Source organism: Ambystoma mexicanum, chromosome 10, assembly GCF_040938575.1.
Source record: "Ambystoma mexicanum isolate Mex_15411 chromosome 10, UKY_AmexF1_1, whole genome shotgun sequence".
In the NCBI taxonomy this organism is placed as follows: Eukaryota; Metazoa; Chordata; class Amphibia; order Caudata; family Ambystomatidae; genus Ambystoma; species Ambystoma mexicanum.
In genome coordinates this window covers 1,289,018,573-1,289,040,541 of record NC_090932.1, presented here as the reverse complement: position 1 = coordinate 1,289,040,541, position 21,969 = coordinate 1,289,018,573, and positions in this window count along the sequence as shown.

Below are 21,969 nucleotides of genomic sequence, written 5' to 3'. Positions count from 1 at the left end.
TCGTGCACTTAGTTCTGGTTATCATCCTCACACCAACGGCCAGACAGAAAGGACTAACCAGACTCTAGAACAGTATCTTCGCTGTTTTGCCAATGCCACCCAGTCTAACTGGAAGTCGCATCTAGTGTTTGCCGAAATCTCCTATAACAACACGGTTCATTCAGCTACGGGCCTGAGTCCGTTTTTCTGTTTGTCTGGCTTGCATCCTAGATTGGTACCCTTTTGTCCTGTATCTTCAAGTGCAGTTCCTTCTGCTGATCATCTCGTCACTTCCATCCAGGATCTACACTCCTTGGCACGCAGTACTTTGGCGGAGGCACAGGCACGGATGAAGCGACAGGCTGATAAGGGAAGGTCCCCGGAACCTGCTTTCCAGGTGGGAGATCTGGTTTGGTTATCCTCCAAGCATCTTCCCATACGTAATTTGCCCACTAAATTGGCTCTCCGATATTTTGGCCCTTTCAGGATCACTAAGCGCCTGTCTGCTGTGGCTTTTCGCTTGCGATTACCTCAGACATGGCGGGTGCATCCAGTTTTCCATGTCTCCCTGTTGAAACCATACGTGGTTGACACTTTTGGCCGATCTGCCTCTCGTCCTACGCCTGTATTTGTCCGGGGGTCCCCTGAATTTGAGGTACAAGAAATTTGCGATTCTCGCATCAGGCGTGGGGTACTCCAGTATCTAGTGGACTGGAAGGGCTACCCAGCCTGTGATAGGACTTGGGAACCACGTAGTTATGTACATGCTCCCCGCCTGATCCATGATTTTTATCGCCGCTTTCCTTGGAAACCTGGGGCTCCTGGCCTTTCTGGGAGGGGGCAAAGTGTTACCACCTCACTTACCTGTCGGAGGGGGCGCGCCTATGGGTCCCGACGCGCCCCATCCTGGCGCTGTTATCCCCGATACCGGCTGGGGGGACCGCGGTCATCCGCGGCACTCGGCGCTTCCGGGGTTTCTGTGTCCCGGGGTCTGCGCATGCGCGGAAGACCGCGTCTCGGTCTTCGCGCATGCCCAGTCCTCGAGACGCTTGGGAAGCCACAAGCTTGCTTCCCAAGCCTCGTTTCGGGCCCGGCAGCGCTCGGGGATAGCACGGCTTGCGTTCCAAGCCTCCTGAGTGCTGCCGGCCCTATTTAAGGAGCGAGATCCCGAGACTCGCCGCGTCTCAACGCGGTTTGTCTTTCGGATCGTGTTTTCGCTCCTGTAGCCTCCTGCTACTCCAGTTTCCTGTTGATCCCTGCTCCAGCCTTGCTCTTCTTCCTACCCTACAGCCTTGCCTGCTCCAGCCTAGCCCTCAGCCTTGCCTGCTTCTGCCTGCCCTACAGCCTTGCCTGCTTCTGCCTGCCCTACAGCCTTGCCTGCTTCAGCCTGCCCTACAGCCTTGCCTGCTTCAGCCTGTCCTGCAGCCTTGCCTGCTCCAGCCTAGCCTCAGCCTTGCCTGCTTCAGCCTGCCCTTCAGCCTTGCCTGCTTCAGCTTGCCCTTCAGCCTTGCCTGCTTCTGCTAGTCCTTCATCCTTACCACCTACAGCCTTGCTCCACGGCTTTGTCTTCCACGACCTACCTGCCTCTCTCTTCCTGCATTCCAGCTGCTTCCAGTTACGAACTCTCTACTCTGCTCTACTATTGGGTTCCCAGTTGTTTTCCCTGGAATCTGGCCTTATATATTTTGCGGACATTTACTTCACTCATCAGCCTACCTTTGTGTTCCTCTCTGAAGAATACCACAGCATACAGTCCGCAACTCAATCTTGCAGACTGCTCCGGCGCCACAAGAATCAGGAAGGAGCACACTTGTGGCGTTGGGAGCTGGTCCACCCCTAACCCTGTTGACTTCAGGGAAAGGGCTGCACCGGTTTCTCGCGTTACATCATCTACCGAAACCTGTCGGACAGCCTGGCGACCACACCACGAACAACTACCGGAAGCCCAGGTACTCTGCGTCCTAGAGACGCCATCTTTAACAGATTGAGACGCCTACCTTCCGACTCCGAGATGGACGAGGCTCAAGATCTCCGGGAGGAGATGCGTGTTCTTCGGGCCGAAATGACAGCACTCCGTCAAGAGAACATCGGTCTAAGACAGATGGTGTCACAATCCTCCGGGGTATCGTCTCAGGGAGAAGGGGCTATGTCCCAGACTACACCCATCAAGTTTGACGGAGACCCAAGACGTGTGGCAGAGTTTTGCAATCATTGCAGAATACATTTTCTCTTTAGAGCCTCTCATTTCAGTTCTGACAAAGCCAAGATAGGATATATTTTGGGTAATTTGACTGGAAATGCCCTGGCTTGGGCCGCCCCATTGGTGTCCGCCAATAGCCCCATACTCAATGACTTCGCAGCTTTTGAAAAAGCATTTCTGGAGGTTTTTCAATCACCTAATTTGGCCTCCACAGCCCAGAATCAATTGATGGATTTGAAACAGGGTGTTATGGATATCATAGCCTACATTGGCCGTTTCCGTCAATTGGCAACTGACTCCCAGTGGCCTGAGATAACTCAAAAGACTTTGTTCCGAAGAGGTTTAAGAGAGGAGTACAAGGACGAATTACTACATATTCCAGAGCCAGACACCCTACTACAATTAATTGAACAAGTGTTGCGAATAGATCACAGATTGGCAGAACGGAAGGGTGAGAGACGACGAGCTGAACGGATGTTCACTAGACCACCCAACGCTCAGGCTGGAAATTCCGGGCCTTCGGACTCCGGCCCCGAACCCATGCAGTTGGGAGCCGTTAGGGGTCCGCTCTCGGAAGCTGAACGGAAACGCAGACGAAATTTAAGACTTTGCTTATACTGTGGGGCTGCTGGGCATTTCCTGGGTACTTGTCCTTTACGCCCACAAAGGAAGTCGGAAAACTAGTAGGCCTGTCGTCAGTAGGAAGGGCAACGACAGGTCCAGATTCGTATTCAGTCCTTTCCAGTTCCGCCTTTTTTCAGCCCATGCAACCGGCTGTTTTACTGGTGGTAAGGATCAAGTTATCATGGTTAAACAAGGAGACAGAGGTGCTAGGCTTGTTGGATTGTGGGGCATCCGGAAACTATATAGACGAGACATTTGCAGTCTGCCATGAAATACCCTTGCTCACCCGGAGAAGTGTCTTGCCCGTCGAGGTTATCGATGGAACCCCATTATCTTCTGGTCCAATTCGTCAACAAACCATGTGCCTACATATGCAGATTAAAGAACATGGGGAAAGAATCGTCTTGGATGTCATCAGATCACCCTCCTATCCCGTGGTCTTGGGTTTACCTTGGCTTCTTCACCATAATCCTACCATCGATTGGGGAGCTCGCATTTTGGATTTCACCTCATCTCTCTGCCTCCAAGATTGCTGTTTGCCTGGTGTGTCAAGAAAGGAGATTTCCTCCATACCCCTCACAAGGGGTACTGGCTCTCCTGAATTCTGTGCTTTGTTGTCTGTCCCTCAGGAATATGCCGAATTCCAGCCAGTATTTTCTGAACCCGAAGACATACCACTACCACCTCATCGACTATTTGACTGTACTATTGATTTGGTACCTGGTTCTGTGATACCTCCTGGGAAGGTATACGCCTTATCCCTTACTGAGAAGGCGGTTCTTCAGGAATACTTGTCGGACTGTATCAGGAAGGGATACATCACTCCCTCGAAATCACCAGCTGGATTCCCGCTATTTTTTGTGAAAAAGAAGGAAGGAACCCTACGACCCTGTATTGACTACCGTCAATTAAATGATATCACAAGAAAGGATAGATATCCATTGCCTTTAATTCGGAGCATCATGGAGTCCCTTCGAACTGCCCAGGTGTTTACTAAGTTGGATCTAAGAGGCGCTTATCATCTAATTCGAATTAAAGACGGAGACAAATGGAAGACGGCTTTTAAGACCCCCTTTGGGCATTACGAATACCGGGTCATGCCATTCGGGTTATGCAATGCCCCGGCTGTTTTTCAGCGTTTTATGGATAACATTTTTGGTGATCTAATCGGGATATCCGTTTGGGTGTACCTCGATGATATCCTCATTTTTTCCGTCTCCCTGAAGCAACATGTGGAACATGTTCAAGAGGTGCTTCGACGTTTGTCTCAGAACCATCTGTACGTTAAGCTTGAGAAGTGTTCTTTTCATCAAAGAAGAATGGAGTTTCTGGGCTATGTGATCAGTGGCACAGGAATCTTCATGGATCCAGCCAAGGTACAAGCCATTCAAGATTGGACTCAGCCTTCTGATGTGAAGTCCCTTCAGCGATTCTTGGGATTTGCTCATTTCTATCGGCAATTTATACCCCATTTCTCCCCACACACGGCTCCCTTAACTCAACTAACGAGCAGTAAAACACCTTTTCTTTGGAATGCACAGGCCACCAAGGCTTTCAACGTCTTGAAACAAGCCTTTAGAACTGCTCCCATTTTGCGTCATCCAAATGACGAGATGCCATACGTTGTAGAAGCCGACGCCTCCGATTTTGCTGTCGGTGCAGTCCTTTTGCAAAAGGAACCAGGAACTGATGTGGAACACCCCGTGGCATACTTTTCTCGCAAGCTCTCGCCTAGCGAACAAAATTACGCAGTAATTGAGAAGGAATTGTTGGCAATAAAGGCTGCATTTGAAGAGTGGAGGCATCATCTCCTTGGAGGCCGGCATTCTGTGGAAGTACGTACTGACCACCGAAATTTGCAGTATTTGAAGTCTCTTCAGTGCCGAACCTCTCGTCAAGCCCGGTGGGCCTTCTTTTTCTCTCACTATGACTTTCATATCACATACATCCCCAGTGCTCAGAATGTAAAGGCCGATGCTTTGTCTCGATCCTTGGAGGTAGAAGCAAGAAAGCAGTGCAGGGATGAGCTAATAATATCCCCAAGGCATTTCCTGTTCGCACTCTCGCCTTATCTTCAGAAGATTCTACAAGACACAAATTCCGATCCCGATCGGGAAGACCTCATGAGGCATCCACAGGTTACTGAAGAGAATGGGCTGCTTTTCTTCCGGAACAGGCTGTATATCCCCACAACCACTCGTCGGATTCTTGTGCTTCAGGGGTTTCACGACTCCCGAGTGGGTGGCCATCGTGGAATAGGAGCAACTCGAGAAGTAATATCCAGACAGTTCTGGTGGCCTGGTTGGGCAGATGATGTCGCACGTTATGTAAAGAGTTGTCCTGTTTGTGCCCAGGTGAAGATTCCCAGGAAGAGGCCCCTGGGTTTGCTTCATCCCACCGAGATTCCTCCTTACCCTTGGCACACCATTGCGGTTGATTTTATCGTAGAACTTCCTCCGTCTGAAGGATATACCTGTATCATGGTCGTTGTGGACTGTTTTTCCAAAGCGGCTCATTTTGTTCCATTCTTTAGAATACCTACTGCTTCACAGATGGCAACGGCATTTCTTCAGGAGATATACAGGTTACACGGATTACCGCAGAAGATCATATCCGACCGAGGGTCTCAATTCTTGTCATCTTTCTGGAGTCAACTATGCAGTCATCTCGACATTCATCGTGCACTTAGTTCTGGTTATCATCCTCACACCAACGGCCAGACAGAAAGGACTAACCAGACTCTAGAACAGTATCTTCGCTGTTTTGCCAATGCCACCCAGTCTAACTGGAAGTCGCATCTAGTGTTTGCCGAAATCTCCTATAACAACACGGTTCATTCAGCTACGGGCCTGAGTCCGTTTTTCTGTTTGTCTGGCTTGCATCCTAGATTGGTACCCTTTTGTCCTGTATCTTCAAGTGCAGTTCCTTCTGCTGATCATCTCGTCACTTCCATCCAGGATCTACACTCCTTGGCACGCAGTACTTTGGCGGAGGCACAGGCACGGATGAAGCGACAGGCTGATAAGGGAAGGTCCCCGGAACCTGCTTTCCAGGTGGGAGATCTGGTTTGGTTATCCTCCAAGCATCTTCCCATACGTAATTTGCCCACTAAATTGGCTCTCCGATATTTTGGCCCTTTCAGGATCACTAAGCGCCTGTCTGCTGTGGCTTTTCGCTTGCGATTACCTCAGACATGGCGGGTGCATCCAGTTTTCCATGTCTCCCTGTTGAAACCATACGTGGTTGACACTTTTGGCCGATCTGCCTCTCGTCCTACGCCTGTATTTGTCCGGGGGTCCCCTGAATTTGAGGTACAAGAAATTTGCGATTCTCGCATCAGGCGTGGGGTACTCCAGTATCTAGTGGACTGGAAGGGCTACCCAGCCTGTGATAGGACTTGGGAACCACGTAGTTATGTACATGCTCCCCGCCTGATCCATGATTTTTATCGCCGCTTTCCTTGGAAACCTGGGGCTCCTGGCCTTTCTGGGAGGGGGCAAAGTGTTACCACCTCACTTACCTGTCGGAGGGGGCGCGCCTATGGGCCCCGACGCGCCCCATCCTGGCGCTGTTATCCCCGATACCGGCTGGGGGGACCGCGGTCATCCGCGGCACTCGGCGCTTCCGGGGTTTCTGTGTCCCGGGGTCTGCGCATGCGCGGAAGACCGCGTCTCGGTCTTCGCGCATGCCCAGTCCTCGAGACGCTTGGGAAGCCACAAGCTTGCTTCCCAAGCCTCGTTTCGGGCCCGGCAGCGCTCGGGGATAGCACGGCTTGCGTTCCAAGCCTCCTGAGTGCTGCCGGCCCTATTTAAGGAGCGAGATCCCGAGACTCGCCGCGTCTCAACGCGGTTTGTCTTTCGGATCGTGTTTTCGCTCCTGTAGCCTCCTGCTACTCCAGTTTCCTGTTGATCCCTGCTCCAGCCTTGCTCTTCTTCCTACCCTACAGCCTTGCCTGCTCCAGCCTAGCCCTCAGCCTTGCCTGCTTCTGCCTGCCCTACAGCCTTGCCTGCTTCTGCCTGCCCTACAGCCTTGCCTGCTTCAGCCTGCCCTACAGCCTTGCCTGCTTCAGCCTGTCCTGCAGCCTTGCCTGCTCCAGCCTAGCCTCAGCCTTGCCTGCTTCAGCCTGCCCTTCAGCCTTGCCTGCTTCAGCTTGCCCTTCAGCCTTGCCTGCTTCTGCTAGTCCTTCATCCTTACCACCTACAGCCTTGCTCCACGGCTTTGTCTTCCACGACCTACCTGCCTCTCTCTTCCTGCATTCCAGCTGCTTCCAGTTACGAACTCTCTACTCTGCTCTACTATTGGGTTCCCAGTTGTTTTCCCTGGAATCTGGCCTTATATATTTTGCGGACATTTACTTCACTCATCAGCCTACCTTTGTGTTCCTCTCTGAAGAATACCACAGCATACAGTCCGCAACTCAATCTTGCAGACTGCTCCGGCGCCACAAGAATCAGGAAGGAGCACACTTGTGGCGTTGGGAGCTGGTCCACCCCTAACCCTGTTGACTTCAGGGAAAGGGCTGCACCTGTTTCTCGCGTTACATCATCTACCGAAACCTGTCGGACAGCCTGGCGACCACACCACGAACAACTACCGGAAGCCCAGGTACTCTGCGTCCTAGAGACGCCATCTTTAACAGATTGAGACGCCTACCTTCCGACTCCGAGATGGACGAGGCTCAAGATCTCCGGGAGGAGATGCGTGTTCTTCGGGCCGAAATGACAGCACTCCGTCAAGAGAACATCGGTCTAAGACAGATGGTGTCACAATCCTCCGGGGTATCGTCTCAGGGAGAAGGGGCTATGTCCCAGACTACACCCATCAAGTTTGACGGAGACCCAAGACGTGTGGCAGAGTTTTGCAATCATTGCAGAATACATTTTCTCTTTAGAGCCTCTCATTTCAGTTCTGACAAAGCCAAGATAGGATATATTTTGGGTAATTTGACTGGAAATGCCCTGGCTTGGGCCGCCCCATTGGTGTCCGCCAATAGCCCCATACTCAATGACTTCGCAGCTTTTGAAAAAGCATTTCTGGAGGTTTTTCAATCACCTAATTTGGCCTCCACAGCCCAGAATCAATTGATGGATTTGAAACAGGGTGTTATGGATATCATAGCCTACATTGGCCGTTTCCGTCAATTGGCAACTGACTCCCAGTGGCCTGAGATAACTCAAAAGACTTTGTTCCGAAGAGGTTTAAGAGAGGAGTACAAGGACGAATTACTACATATTCCAGAGCCAGACACCCTACTACAATTAATTGAACAAGTGTTGCGAATAGATCACAGATTGGCAGAACGGAAGGGTGAGAGACGACGAGCTGAACGGATGTTCACTAGACCACCCAACGCTCAGGCTGGAAATTCCGGGCCTTCGGACTCCGGCCCCGAACCCATGCAGTTGGGAGCCGTTAGGGGTCCGCTCTCGGAAGCTGAACGGAAACGCAGACGAAATTTAAGACTTTGCTTATACTGTGGGGCTGCTGGGCATTTCCTGGGTACTTGTCCTTTACGCCCACAAAGGAAGTCGGAAAACTAGTAGGCCTGTCGTCAGTAGGAAGGGCAACGACAGGTCCAGATTCGTATTCAGTCCTTTCCAGTTCCGCCTTTTTTCAGCCCATGCAACCGGCTGTTTTACTGGTGGTAAGGATCAAGTTATCATGGTTAAACAAGGAGACAGAGGTGCTAGGCTTGTTGGATTGTGGGGCATCCGGAAACTATATAGACGAGACATTTGCAGTCTGCCATGAAATACCCTTGCTCACCCGGAGAAGTGTCTTGCCCGTCGAGGTTATCGATGGAACCCCATTATCTTCTGGTCCAATTCGTCAACAAACCATGTGCCTACATATGCAGATTAAAGAACATGGGGAAAGAATCGTCTTGGATGTCATCAGATCACCCTCCTATCCCGTGGTCTTGGGTTTACCTTGGCTTCTTCACCATAATCCTACCATCGATTGGGGAGCTCGCATTTTGGATTTCACCTCATCTCTCTGCCTCCAAGATTGCTGTTTGCCTGGTGTGTCAAGAAAGGAGATTTCCTCCATACCCCTCACAAGGGGTACTGGCTCTCCTGAATTCTGTGCTTTGTTGTCTGTCCCTCAGGAATATGCCGAATTCCAGCCAGTATTTTCTGAACCCGAAGACATACCACTACCACCTCATCGACTATTTGACTGTACTATTGATTTGGTACCTGGTTCTGTGATACCTCCTGGGAAGGTATACGCCTTATCCCTTACTGAGAAGGCGGTTCTTCAGGAATACTTGTCGGACTGTATCAGGAAGGGATACATCACTCCCTCGAAATCACCAGCTGGATTCCCGCTATTTTTTGTGAAAAAGAAGGAAGGAACCCTACGACCCTGTATTGACTACCGTCAATTAAATGATATCACAAGAAAGGATAGATATCCATTGCCTTTAATTCGGAGCATCATGGAGTCCCTTCGAACTGCCCAGGTGTTTACTAAGTTGGATCTAAGAGGCGCTTATCATCTAATTCGAATTAAAGACGGAGACAAATGGAAGACGGCTTTTAAGACCCCCTTTGGGCATTACGAATACCGGGTCATGCCATTCGGGTTATGCAATGCCCCGGCTGTTTTTCAGCGTTTTATGGATAACATTTTTGGTGATCTAATCGGGATATCCGTTTGGGTGTACCTCGATGATATCCTCATTTTTTCCGTCTCCCTGAAGCAACATGTGGAACATGTTCAAGAGGTGCTTCGACGTTTGTCTCAGAACCATCTGTACGTTAAGCTTGAGAAGTGTTCTTTTCATCAAAGAAGAATGGAGTTTCTGGGCTATGTGATCAGTGGCACAGGAATCTTCATGGATCCAGCCAAGGTACAAGCCATTCAAGATTGGACTCAGCCTTCTGATGTGAAGTCCCTTCAGCGATTCTTGGGATTTGCTCATTTCTATCGGCAATTTATACCCCATTTCTCCCCACACACGGCTCCCTTAACTCAACTAACGAGCAGTAAAACACCTTTTCTTTGGAATGCACAGGCCACCAAGGCTTTCAACGTCTTGAAACAAGCCTTTAGAACTGCTCCCATTTTGCGTCATCCAAATGACGAGATGCCATACGTTGTAGAAGCCGACGCCTCCGATTTTGCTGTCGGTGCAGTCCTTTTGCAAAAGGAACCAGGAACTGATGTGGAACACCCCGTGGCATACTTTTCTCGCAAGCTCTCGCCTAGCGAACAAAATTACGCAGTAATTGAGAAGGAATTGTTGGCAATAAAGGCTGCATTTGAAGAGTGGAGGCATCATCTCCTTGGAGGCCGGCATTCTGTGGAAGTACGTACTGACCACCGAAATTTGCAGTATTTGAAGTCTCTTCAGTGCCGAACCTCTCGTCAAGCCCGGTGGGCCTTCTTTTTCTCTCACTATGACTTTCATATCACATACATCCCCAGTGCTCAGAATGTAAAGGCCGATGCTTTGTCTCGATCCTTGGAGGTAGAAGCAAGAAAGCAGTGCAGGGATGAGCTAATAATATCCCCAAGGCATTTCCTGTTCGCACTCTCGCCTTATCTTCAGAAGATTCTACAAGACACAAATTCCGATCCCGATCGGGAAGACCTCATGAGGCATCCACAGGTTACTGAAGAGAATGGGCTGCTTTTCTTCCGGAACAGGCTGTATATCCCCACAACCACTCGTCGGATTCTTGTGCTTCAGGGGTTTCACGACTCCCGAGTGGGTGGCCATCGTGGAATAGGAGCAACTCGAGAAGTAATATCCAGACAGTTCTGGTGGCCTGGTTGGGCAGATGATGTCGCACGTTATGTAAAGAGTTGTCCTGTTTGTGCCCAGGTGAAGATTCCCAGGAAGAGGCCCCTGGGTTTGCTTCATCCCACCGAGATTCCTCCTTACCCTTGGCACACCATTGCGGTTGATTTTATCGTAGAACTTCCTCCGTCTGAAGGATATACCTGTATCATGGTCGTTGTGGACTGTTTTTCCAAAGCGGCTCATTTTGTTCCATTCTTTAGAATACCTACTGCTTCACAGATGGCAACGGCATTTCTTCAGGAGATATACAGGTTACACGGATTACCGCAGAAGATCATATCCGACCGAGGGTCTCAATTCTTGTCATCTTTCTGGAGTCAACTATGCAGTCATCTCGACATTCATCGTGCACTTAGTTCTGGTTATCATCCTCACACCAACGGCCAGACAGAAAGGACTAACCAGACTCTAGAACAGTATCTTCGCTGTTTTGCCAATGCCACCCAGTCTAACTGGAAGTCGCATCTAGTGTTTGCCGAAATCTCCTATAACAACACGGTTCATTCAGCTACGGGCCTGAGTCCGTTTTTCTGTTTGTCTGGCTTGCATCCTAGATTGGTACCCTTTTGTCCTGTATCTTCAAGTGCAGTTCCTTCTGCTGATCATCTCGTCACTTCCATCCAGGATCTACACTCCTTGGCACGCAGTACTTTGGCGGAGGCACAGGCACGGATGAAGCGACAGGCTGATAAGGGAAGGTCCCCGGAACCTGCTTTCCAGGTGGGAGATCTGGTTTGGTTATCCTCCAAGCATCTTCCCATACGTAATTTGCCCACTAAATTGGCTCTCCGATATTTTGGCCCTTTCAGGATCACTAAGCGCCTGTCTGCTGTGGCTTTTCGCTTGCGATTACCTCAGACATGGCGGGTGCATCCAGTTTTCCATGTCTCCCTGTTGAAACCATACGTGGTTGACACTTTTGGCCGATCTGCCTCTCGTCCTACGCCTGTATTTGTCCGGGGGTCCCCTGAATTTGAGGTACAAGAAATTTGCGATTCTCGCATCAGGCGTGGGGTACTCCAGTATCTAGTGGACTGGAAGGGCTACCCAGCCTGTGATAGGACTTGGGAACCACGTAGTTATGTACATGCTCCCCGCCTGATCCATGATTTTTATCGCCGCTTTCCTTGGAAACCTGGGGCTCCTGGCCTTTCTGGGAGGGGGCAAAGTGTTACCACCTCACTTACCTGTCGGAGGGGGCGCGCCTATGGGTCCCGACGCGCCCCATCCTGGCGCTGTTATCCCCGATACCGGCTGGGGGGACCGCGGTCATCCGCGGCACTCGGCGCTTCCGGGGTTTCTGTGTCCCGGGGTCTGCGCATGCGCGGAAGACCGCGTCTCGGTCTTCGCGCATGCCCAGTCCTCGAGACGCTTGGGAAGCCACAAGCTTGCTTCCCAAGCCTCGTTTCGGGCCCGGCAGCGCTCGGGGATAGCACGGCTTGCGTTCCAAGCCTCCTGAGTGCTGCCGGCCCTATTTAAGGAGCGAGATCCCGAGACTCGCCGCGTCTCAACGCGGTTTGTCTTTCGGATCGTGTTTTCGCTCCTGTAGCCTCCTGCTACTCCAGTTTCCTGTTGATCCCTGCTCCAGCCTTGCTCTTCTTCCTACCCTACAGCCTTGCCTGCTCCAGCCTAGCCCTCAGCCTTGCCTGCTTCTGCCTGCCCTACAGCCTTGCCTGCTTCTGCCTGCCCTACAGCCTTGCCTGCTTCAGCCTGCCCTACAGCCTTGCCTGCTTCAGCCTGTCCTGCAGCCTTGCCTGCTCCAGCCTAGCCTCAGCCTTGCCTGCTTCAGCCTGCCCTTCAGCCTTGCCTGCTTCAGCTTGCCCTTCAGCCTTGCCTGCTTCTGCTAGTCCTTCATCCTTACCACCTACAGCCTTGCTCCACGGCTTTGTCTTCCACGACCTACCTGCCTCTCTCTTCCTGCATTCCAGCTGCTTCCAGTTACGAACTCTCTACTCTGCTCTACTATTGGGTTCCCAGTTGTTTTCCCTGGAATCTGGCCTTATATATTTTGCGGACATTTACTTCACTCATCAGCCTACCTTTGTGTTCCTCTCTGAAGAATACCACAGCATACAGTCCGCAACTCAATCTTGCAGACTGCTCCGGCGCCACAAGAATCAGGAAGGAGCACACTTGTGGCGTTGGGAGCTGGTCCACCCCTAACCCTGTTGACTTCAGGGAAAGGGCTGCACCGGTTTCTCGCGTTACATCATCTACCGAAACCTGTCGGACAGCCTGGCGACCACACCACGAACAACTACCGGAAGCCCAGGTACTCTGCGTCCTAGAGATGCCATCTTTAACAGATTGAGACGCCTACCTTCCGACTCCGAGATGGACGAGGCTCAAGATCTCCGGGAGGAGATGCGTGTTCTTCGGGCCGAAATGACAGCACTCCGTCAAGAGAACATCGGTCTAAGACAGATGGTGTCACAATCCTCCGGGGTATCGTCTCAGGGAGAAGGGGCTATGTCCCAGACTACACCCATCAAGTTTGACGGAGACCCAAGACGTGTGGCAGAGTTTTGCAATCATTGCAGAATACATTTTCTCTTTAGAGCCTCTCATTTCAGTTCTGACAAAGCCAAGATAGGATATATTTTGGGTAATTTGACTGGAAATGCCCTGGCTTGGGCCGCCCCATTGGTGTCCGCCAATAGCCCCATACTCAATGACTTCGCAGCTTTTGAAAAAGCATTTCTGGAGGTTTTTCAATCACCTAATTTGGCCTCCACAGCCCAGAATCAATTGATGGATTTGAAACAGGGTGTTATGGATATCATAGCCTACATTGGCCGTTTCCGTCAATTGGCAACTGACTCCCAGTGGCCTGAGATAACTCAAAAGACTTTGTTCCGAAGAGGTTTAAGAGAGGAGTACAAGGACGAATTACTACATATTCCAGAGCCAGACACCCTACTACAATTAATTGAACAAGTGTTGCGAATAGATCACAGATTGGCAGAACGGAAGGGTGAGAGACGACGAGCTGAACGGATGTTCACTAGACCACCCAACGCTCAGGCTGGAAATTCCGGGCCTTCGGACTCCGGCCCCGAACCCATGCAGTTGGGAGCCGTTAGGGGTCCGCTCTCGGAAGCTGAACGGAAACGCAGACGAAATTTAAGACTTTGCTTATACTGTGGGGCTGCTGGGCATTTCCTGGGTACTTGTCCTTTACGCCCACAAAGGAAGTCGGAAAACTAGTAGGCCTGTCGTCAGTAGGAAGGGCAACGACAGGTCCAGATTCGTATTCAGTCCTTTCCAGTTCCGCCTTTTTTCAGCCCATGCAACCGGCTGTTTTACTGGTGGTAAGGATCAAGTTATCATGGTTAAACAAGGAGACAGAGGTGCTAGGCTTGTTGGATTGTGGGGCATCCGGAAACTATATAGACGAGACATTTGCAGTCTGCCATGAAATACCCTTGCTCACCCGGAGAAGTGTCTTGCCCGTCGAGGTTATCGATGGAACCCCATTATCTTCTGGTCCAATTCGTCAACAAACCATGTGCCTACATATGCAGATTAAAGAACATGGGGAAAGAATCGTCTTGGATGTCATCAGATCACCCTCCTATCCCGTGGTCTTGGGTTTACCTTGGCTTCTTCACCATAATCCTACCATCGATTGGGGAGCTCGCATTTTGGATTTCACCTCATCTCTCTGCCTCCAAGATTGCTGTTTGCCTGGTGTGTCAAGAAAGGAGATTTCCTCCATACCCCTCACAAGGGGTACTGGCTCTCCTGAATTCTGTGCTTTGTTGTCTGTCCCTCAGGAATATGCCGAATTCCAGCCAGTATTTTCTGAACCCGAAGACATACCACTACCACCTCATCGACTATTTGACTGTACTATTGATTTGGTACCTGGTTCTGTGATACCTCCTGGGAAGGTATACGCCTTATCCCTTACTGAGAAGGCGGTTCTTCAGGAATACTTGTCGGACTGTATCAGGAAGGGATACATCACTCCCTCGAAATCACCAGCTGGATTCCCGCTATTTTTTGTGAAAAAGAAGGAAGGAACCCTACGACCCTGTATTGACTACCGTCAATTAAATGATATCACAAGAAAGGATAGATATCCATTGCCTTTAATTCGGAGCATCATGGAGTCCCTTCGAACTGCCCAGGTGTTTACTAAGTTGGATCTAAGAGGCGCTTATCATCTAATTCGAATTAAAGACGGAGACAAATGGAAGACGGCTTTTAAGACCCCCTTTGGGCATTACGAATACCGGGTCATGCCATTCGGGTTATGCAATGCCCCGGCTGTTTTTCAGCGTTTTATGGATAACATTTTTGGTGATCTAATCGGGATATCCGTTTGGGTGTACCTCGATGATATCCTCATTTTTTCCGTCTCCCTGAAGCAACATGTGGAACATGTTCAAGAGGTGCTTCGACGTTTGTCTCAGAACCATCTGTACGTTAAGCTTGAGAAGTGTTCTTTTCATCAAAGAAGAATGGAGTTTCTGGGCTATGTGATCAGTGGCACAGGAATCTTCATGGATCCAGCCAAGGTACAAGCCATTCAAGATTGGACTCAGCCTTCTGATGTGAAGTCCCTTCAGCGATTCTTGGGATTTGCTAATTTCTATCGGCAATTTATACCCCATTTCTCCCAACACACGGCTCCCTTAACTCAACTAACGAGCAGTAAAACACCTTTTCTTTGGAATGCACAGGCCACCAAGGCTTTCAAGGTCTTGAAACAAGCCTTTACAACTGCTCCCATTTTGCGTCATCCAAATGACGAGATGCCATACGTTGTAGAAGCCGACGCCTCCGATTTTGCTGTCGGTGCAGTCCTTTTGCAAAAGGAACCAGGAACTGATGTGGAACACCCCGTGGCATACTTTTCTCGCAAGCTCTCGCCTAGCGAACGAAATAACGCAGTAATTGAGAAGGAATTGTTGGCAATAAAGGCTGCATTTGAAGAGTGGAGGCATCATCTCCTTGGAGGCCGGCATTCTGTGGAAGTACGTACTGACCACCGAAATTTGCAGTATTTGAAGTCTCTTCAGTGCCGAACCTCTCGTCAAGCCCGGTGGGCCTTCTTTTTCTCTCACTATGACTTTCATATCACATACATCCCCAGTGATCAGAATGTAAAGGCCGATGCTTTGTCTCGATCCTTGGAGGTAGAAGCAAGAAAGCAGTGCAGGGATGAGCTAATAATATCCCCAAGGCATTTCCTGTTCGCACTCTCGCCTTATCTTCAGAAGATTCTACAAGACACAAATTCCGATCCCGATCGGGAAGACCTCATGAGGCATCCACAGGTTACTGAAGAGAATGGGCTGCTTTTCTTCCGGAACAGGCTGTATATCCCCACAACCACTCTCGGATTCTTGTGCTTCAGGGGTTTCACGACTCCCGAGTGGGTGGCCATCGTGGAATAGGAGCAACTCGAGAAGTAATATCCAGACAGTTCTGGTGGCCTGGTTGGGCAGATGATGTCGCACGTTATGTAAAGAGTTGTCCTGTTTGTGCCCAGGTGAAGATTCCCAGGAAGAGGCCCCTGGGTTTGCTTCATCCCACCGAGATTCCTCCTTACCCTTGGCACACCATTGCGGTTGATTTTATCGTAGAACTTCCTCCGTCTGAAGGATATACCTGTATCATGGTCGTTGTGGACTGTTTTTCCAAAGCGGCTCATTTTGTTCCATTCTTTAGAATACCTACTGCTTCACAGATGGCAACGGCATTTCTTCAGGAGATATACAGGTTACACGGATTACCGCAGAAGATCATATCCGACCGAGGGTCTCAATTCTTGTCATCTTTCTGGAGTCAACTATGCAGTCATCTCGACATTCATCGTGCACTTAGTTCTGGTTATCATCCTCACACCAACGGCCAGACAGAAAGGACTAACCAGACTCTAGAACAGTATCTTCGCTGTTTTGCCAATGCCACCCAGTCTAACTGGAAGTCGCATCTAGTGTTTGCCGAAATCTCCTATAACAACACGGTTCATTCAGCTACGGGCCTGAGTCCGTTTTTCTGTTTGTCTGGCTTGCATCCTAGATTGGTACCCTTTTGTCCTGTATCTTCAAGTGCAGTTCCTTCTGCTGATCATCTCGTCACTTCCATCCAGGATCTACACTCCTTGGCACGCAGTACTTTGGCGGAGGCACAGGCACGGATGAAGCGACAGGCTGATAAGGGAAGGTCCCCGGAACCTGCTTTCCAGGTGGGAGATCTGGTTTGGTTATCCTCCAAGCATCTTCCCATACGTAATTTGCCCACTAAATTGGCTCTCCGATATTTTGGCCCTTTCAGGATCACTAAGCGCCTGTCTGCTGTGGCTTTTCGCTTGCGATTACCTCAGACATGGCGGGTGCATCCAGTTTTCCATGCCTCCCTGTTGAAACCATACGTGGTTGACACTTTTGGCCGATCTGCCTCTCGTCCTACGCCTGTATTTGTCCGGGGGTCCCCTGAATTTGAGGTACAAGAAATTTGCGATTCTCGCATCAGGCGTGGGGTACTCCAGTATCTAGTGGACTGGAAGGGCTACCCAGCCTGTGATAGGACTTGGGAACCACGTAGTTATGTACATGCTCCCCGCCTGATCCATGATTTTTATCGCCGCTTTCCTTGGAAACCTGGGGCTCCTGGCCTTTCTGGGAGGGGGCAAAGTGTTACCACCTCACTTACCTGTCGGAGGGGGCGCGCCTATGGGTCCCGACGCGCCCCATCCTGGCGCTGTTATCCCCGATACCGGCTGGGGGGACCGCGGTCATCCGCGGCACTCGGCGCTTCCGGGGTTTCTGTGTCCCGGGGTCTGCGCATGCGCGGAAGACCGCGTCTCGGTCTTCGCGCATGCCCAGTCCTCGAGACGCTTGGGAAGCCACAAGCTTGCTTCCCAAGCCTCGTTTCGGGCCCGGCAGCGCTCGGGGATAGCACGGCTTGCGTTCCAAGCCTCCTGAGTGCTGCCGGCCCTATTTAAGGAGCGAGATCCCGAGACTCGCCGCGTCTCAACGCGGTTTGTCTTTCGGATCGTGTTTTCGCTCCTGTAGCCTCCTGCTACTCCAGTTTCCTGTTGATCCCTGCTCCAGCCTTGCTCTTCTTCCTACCCTACAGCCTTGCCTGCTCCAGCCTAGCCCTCAGCCTTGCCTGCTTCTGCCTGCCCTACAGCCTTGCCTGCTTCTGCCTGCCCTACAGCCTTGCCTGCTTCAGCCTGCCCTACAGCCTTGCCTGCTTCAGCCTGTCCTGCAGCCTTGCCTGCTCCAGCCTAGCCTCAGCCTTGCCTGCTTCAGCCTGCCCTTCAGCCTTGCCTGCTTCAGCTTGCCCTTCAGCCTTGCCTGCTTCTGCTAGTCCTTCATCCTTACCACCTACAGCCTTGCTCCACGGCTTTGTCTTCCACGACCTACCTGCCTCTCTCTTCCTGCATTCCAGCTGCTTCCAGTTACGAACTCTCTACTCTGCTCTACTATTGGGTTCCCAGTTGTTTTCCCTGGAATCTGGCCTTATATATTTTGCGGACATTTACTTCACTCATCAGCCTACCTTTGTGTTCCTCTCTGAAGAATACCACAGCATACAGTCCGCAACTCAATCTTGCAGACTGCTCCGGCGCCACAAGAATCAGGAAGGAGCACACTTGTGGCGTTGGGAGCTGGTCCACCCCTAACCCTGTTGACTTCAGGGAAAGGGCTGCACCGGTTTCTCGCGTTACATCATCTACCGAAACCTGTCAGACAGCCTGGCGACCACACCACGAACAACTACCGGAAGCCCAGGTACTCTGCGTCCTAGAGACGCCATCTTTAACAGATTGAGACGCCTACCTTCCGACTCCGAGATGGACGAGGCTCAAGATCTCCGGGAGGAGATGCGTGTTCTTCGGTGCGAAATGACAGCACTCCGTCAAGAGAACATCGGTCTAAGACAGATGGTGTCACAATCCTCCGGGGTATCGTCTCAGGGAGAAGGGGCTATGTCCCAGATAACACCCATCAAGTTTGACGGAGACCCAAGACGTGTGGCAGAGTTTTGCAATCATTGCAGAATACATTTTCTCTTTAGAGCCTCTCATTTCAGTTCTGACAAAGCCAAGATAGGATATATTTTGGGTAATTTGACTGGAAATGCCCTGGCTTGGGCCGCCCCATTGGTGTCCGCCAATAGCCCCATACTCAATGACTTCGCAGTATCTTCGCTGTTTTGCCAATGCCACCCAGTCTAACTGGAAGTCGCATCTAGTGTTTGCCGAAATCTCCTATAACAACACGGTTCATTAAGCTACGGGCCTGAGTCCGTTTTTCTGTTTGTCTGGCTTGCATCCTAGATTGGTACCCTTTTGTCCTGTATCTTCAAGTGCAGTTCCTTCTGCTGATCATCTCGTCACTTCCATCCAGGATCTACACTCCTTGGCACGCAGTACTTTGGCGGAGGCACAGGCACGGATGAAGCGACAGGCTGATAAGGGAAGGTCCCCGGAACCTGCTTTCCAGGTGGGAGATCTGGTTTGGTTATCCTCCAAGCATCTTCCCATACGTAATTTGCCCACTAAATTGGCTCTCCGATATTTTGGCCCTTTCAGGATCACTAAGCGCCTGTCTGCTGTGGCTTTTCGCTTGCGATTACCTCAGACATGGCGGGTGCATCCAGTTTTCCATGTCTCCCTGTTGAAACCATACGTGGTTGACACTTTTGGCCGATCTGCCTCTCGTCCTACGCCTGTATTTGTCCGGGGGTCCCCTGAATTTGAGGTACAAGAAATTTGCGATTCTCGCATCAGGCGTGGGGTACTCCAGTATCTAGTGGACTGGAAGGGCTACCCAGCCTGTGATAGGACTTGGGAACCACGTAGTTATGTACATGCTCCCCGCCTGATCCATGATTTTTATCGCCGCTTTCCTTGGAAACCTGGGGCTCCTGGCCTTTCTGGGAGGGGGCAAAGTGTTACCACCTCACTTACCTGTCGGAGGGGGCGCGCCTATGGGTCCCGACGCGCCCCATCCTGGCGCTGTTATCCCCGATACCGGCTGGGGGGACCGCGGTCATCCGCGGCACTCGGCGCTTCCGGGGTTTCTGTGCCCCGGGGTCTGCGCATGCGCGGAAGACCGCGTCTCGGTCTCCGCGCATGCCCAGTCCTCGAGACGCTTGGGAAGCCACAAGCTTGCTTCCCAAGCCTCGTTTCGGGCCCGGCAGCGCTCGGGGATAGCACGGCTTGCGTTCCAAGCCTCCTGAGTGCTGCCGGCCCTATTTAAGGAGCGAGATCCCGAGACTCGCCGCGTCTCAACGCAGTTTGTCTTTCGGATCGTGTTTTCGCTCCTGTAGCCTCCTGCTACTCCAGTTTCCTGTTGATCCCTGCTCCAGCCTTGCTCTTCTTCCTACCCTACAGCCTTGCCTGCTCCAGCCTAGCCCTCAGCCTTGCCTGCTTCTGCCTGCCCTACAGCCTTGCCTGCTTCTGCCTGCCCTACAGCCTTGCCTGCTTCAGCCTGCCCTACAGCCTTGCCTGCTTCAGTCTGTCCTGCAGCCTTGCCTGCTCCAGCCTAGCCTCAGCCTTGCCTGCTTCAGCGTGCCCTTCAGCCTTGCCTGCTTCAGCTTGCCCTTCAGCCTTGCCTGCTTCTGCTAGTCCTTCATCCTTACCACCTACAGCCTTGCTCCACGGCTTTGGCTTCCACGACCTACCTGCCTCTCTCTTCCTGCATTCCAGCTGCTTCCAGTTACGAACTCTCTACTCTGCTCTACTATTGGGTTCCCAGTTGTTTTCCCTGGAATCTGGCCTTATATATTTTGCGGACATTTACTTCACTCATCAGCCTACCTTTGTGTTCCTCTCTGAAGAATACCACAGCATACAGTCCGCAACTCAATCTTGCAGACTGCTCCGGCGCCACAAGAATCAGGAAGGAGCACACTTGTGGCGTTGGGAGCTGGTCCACCCCTAACCCTGTTGACTTCAGGGAAAGGGCTGCACCGGTTTCTCGCGTTACATCATCTACCGAAACCTGTCGGACAGCCTGGCGACCACACCACGAACAACTACCGGAAGCCCAGGTACTCTGCGTCCTAGAGACGCCATCTTTAACAGATTGAGACGCCTACCTTCCGACTCTGAGATGGACGAGGCTCAAGATCTCCGGGAGGAGATGCGTGTTCTTCGGGCCGAAATGACAGCACTCCATCAAGAGAACATCGGTCTAAGACAGATGGTGTCACAATCCTCCGGGGTATCGTCTCAGGGAGAAGGGGCTATGTCCCAGACTACACCCATCAAGTTTGACGGAGACCCAAGACGTGTGGCAGAGTTTTGCAATCATTGCAGAATACATTTTCTCTTTAGAGCCTCTCATTTCAGTTCTGACAAAGCCAAGATAGGATATATTTTGGGTAATTTGACTGGAAATGCCCTGGCTTGGGCCGCCCCATTGGTGTCCGCCAATAGCCCCATACTCAATGACTTCGCAGCTTTTGAAAAAGCATTTCTGGAGGTTTTTCAATCACCTAATTTGGCCTCCACAGCCCAGAATCAATTGATGGATTTGAAACAGGGTGTTATGGATATCATAGCCTACATTGGCCGTTTCCGTCAATTGGCAACTGACTCCCAGTGGCCTGAGATAACTCAAAAGACTTTGTTCCGAAGAGGTTTAAGAGAGGAGTACAAGGATGAATTACTACATATTCCAGAGCCAGACACCCTACTACAATTAATTGAACAAGTGTTGCGAATAGATCACAGATTGGCAGAACGGAAGGATGAGAGACGACGAGCTGAACAGATGTTCACTAGACCACCCAACGCTCAGGCTGGAAATTCCGGGCCTTCGGACTCCGGCCCCGAACCCATGCAGTTGGGAGCCGTTAGGGGTCCGCTCTCGGAAGCTGAACGGAAACGCAGACGAAATTTAAGACTTTGCTTATACTGTGGGGCTGCTGGGCATTTCCTGGGTACTTGTCCTTTACGCCCACAAAGGAAGTCGGAAAACTAGTAGGCCTGTCGTCAGTAGGAAGGGCAACGACAGGTCCAGATTCGTATTCAGTCCTTTCCAGTTCCGCCTTTTTTCAGCCCATGCAACCGGCTGTTTTACTGGTGGTAAGGATCAAGTTATCATGGTTAAACAAGGAGACAGAGGTGATAGGCTTGTTGGATTGTGGGGCATCCGGAAACTATATAGACGAGACATTTGCAGTCTGCCATGAAATACCCTTGCTCACCCGGAGAAGTGTCTTGCCCGTCGAGGTTATCGATGGAACCCCATTATCTTCTGGTCCAATTCGTCAACAAACCATGTGCCTACATATGCAGATTAAAGAACATGGGGAAAGAATCGTCTTGGATGTCATCAGATCACCCTCCTATCCCGTGGTCTTGGGTTTACCTTGGCTTCTT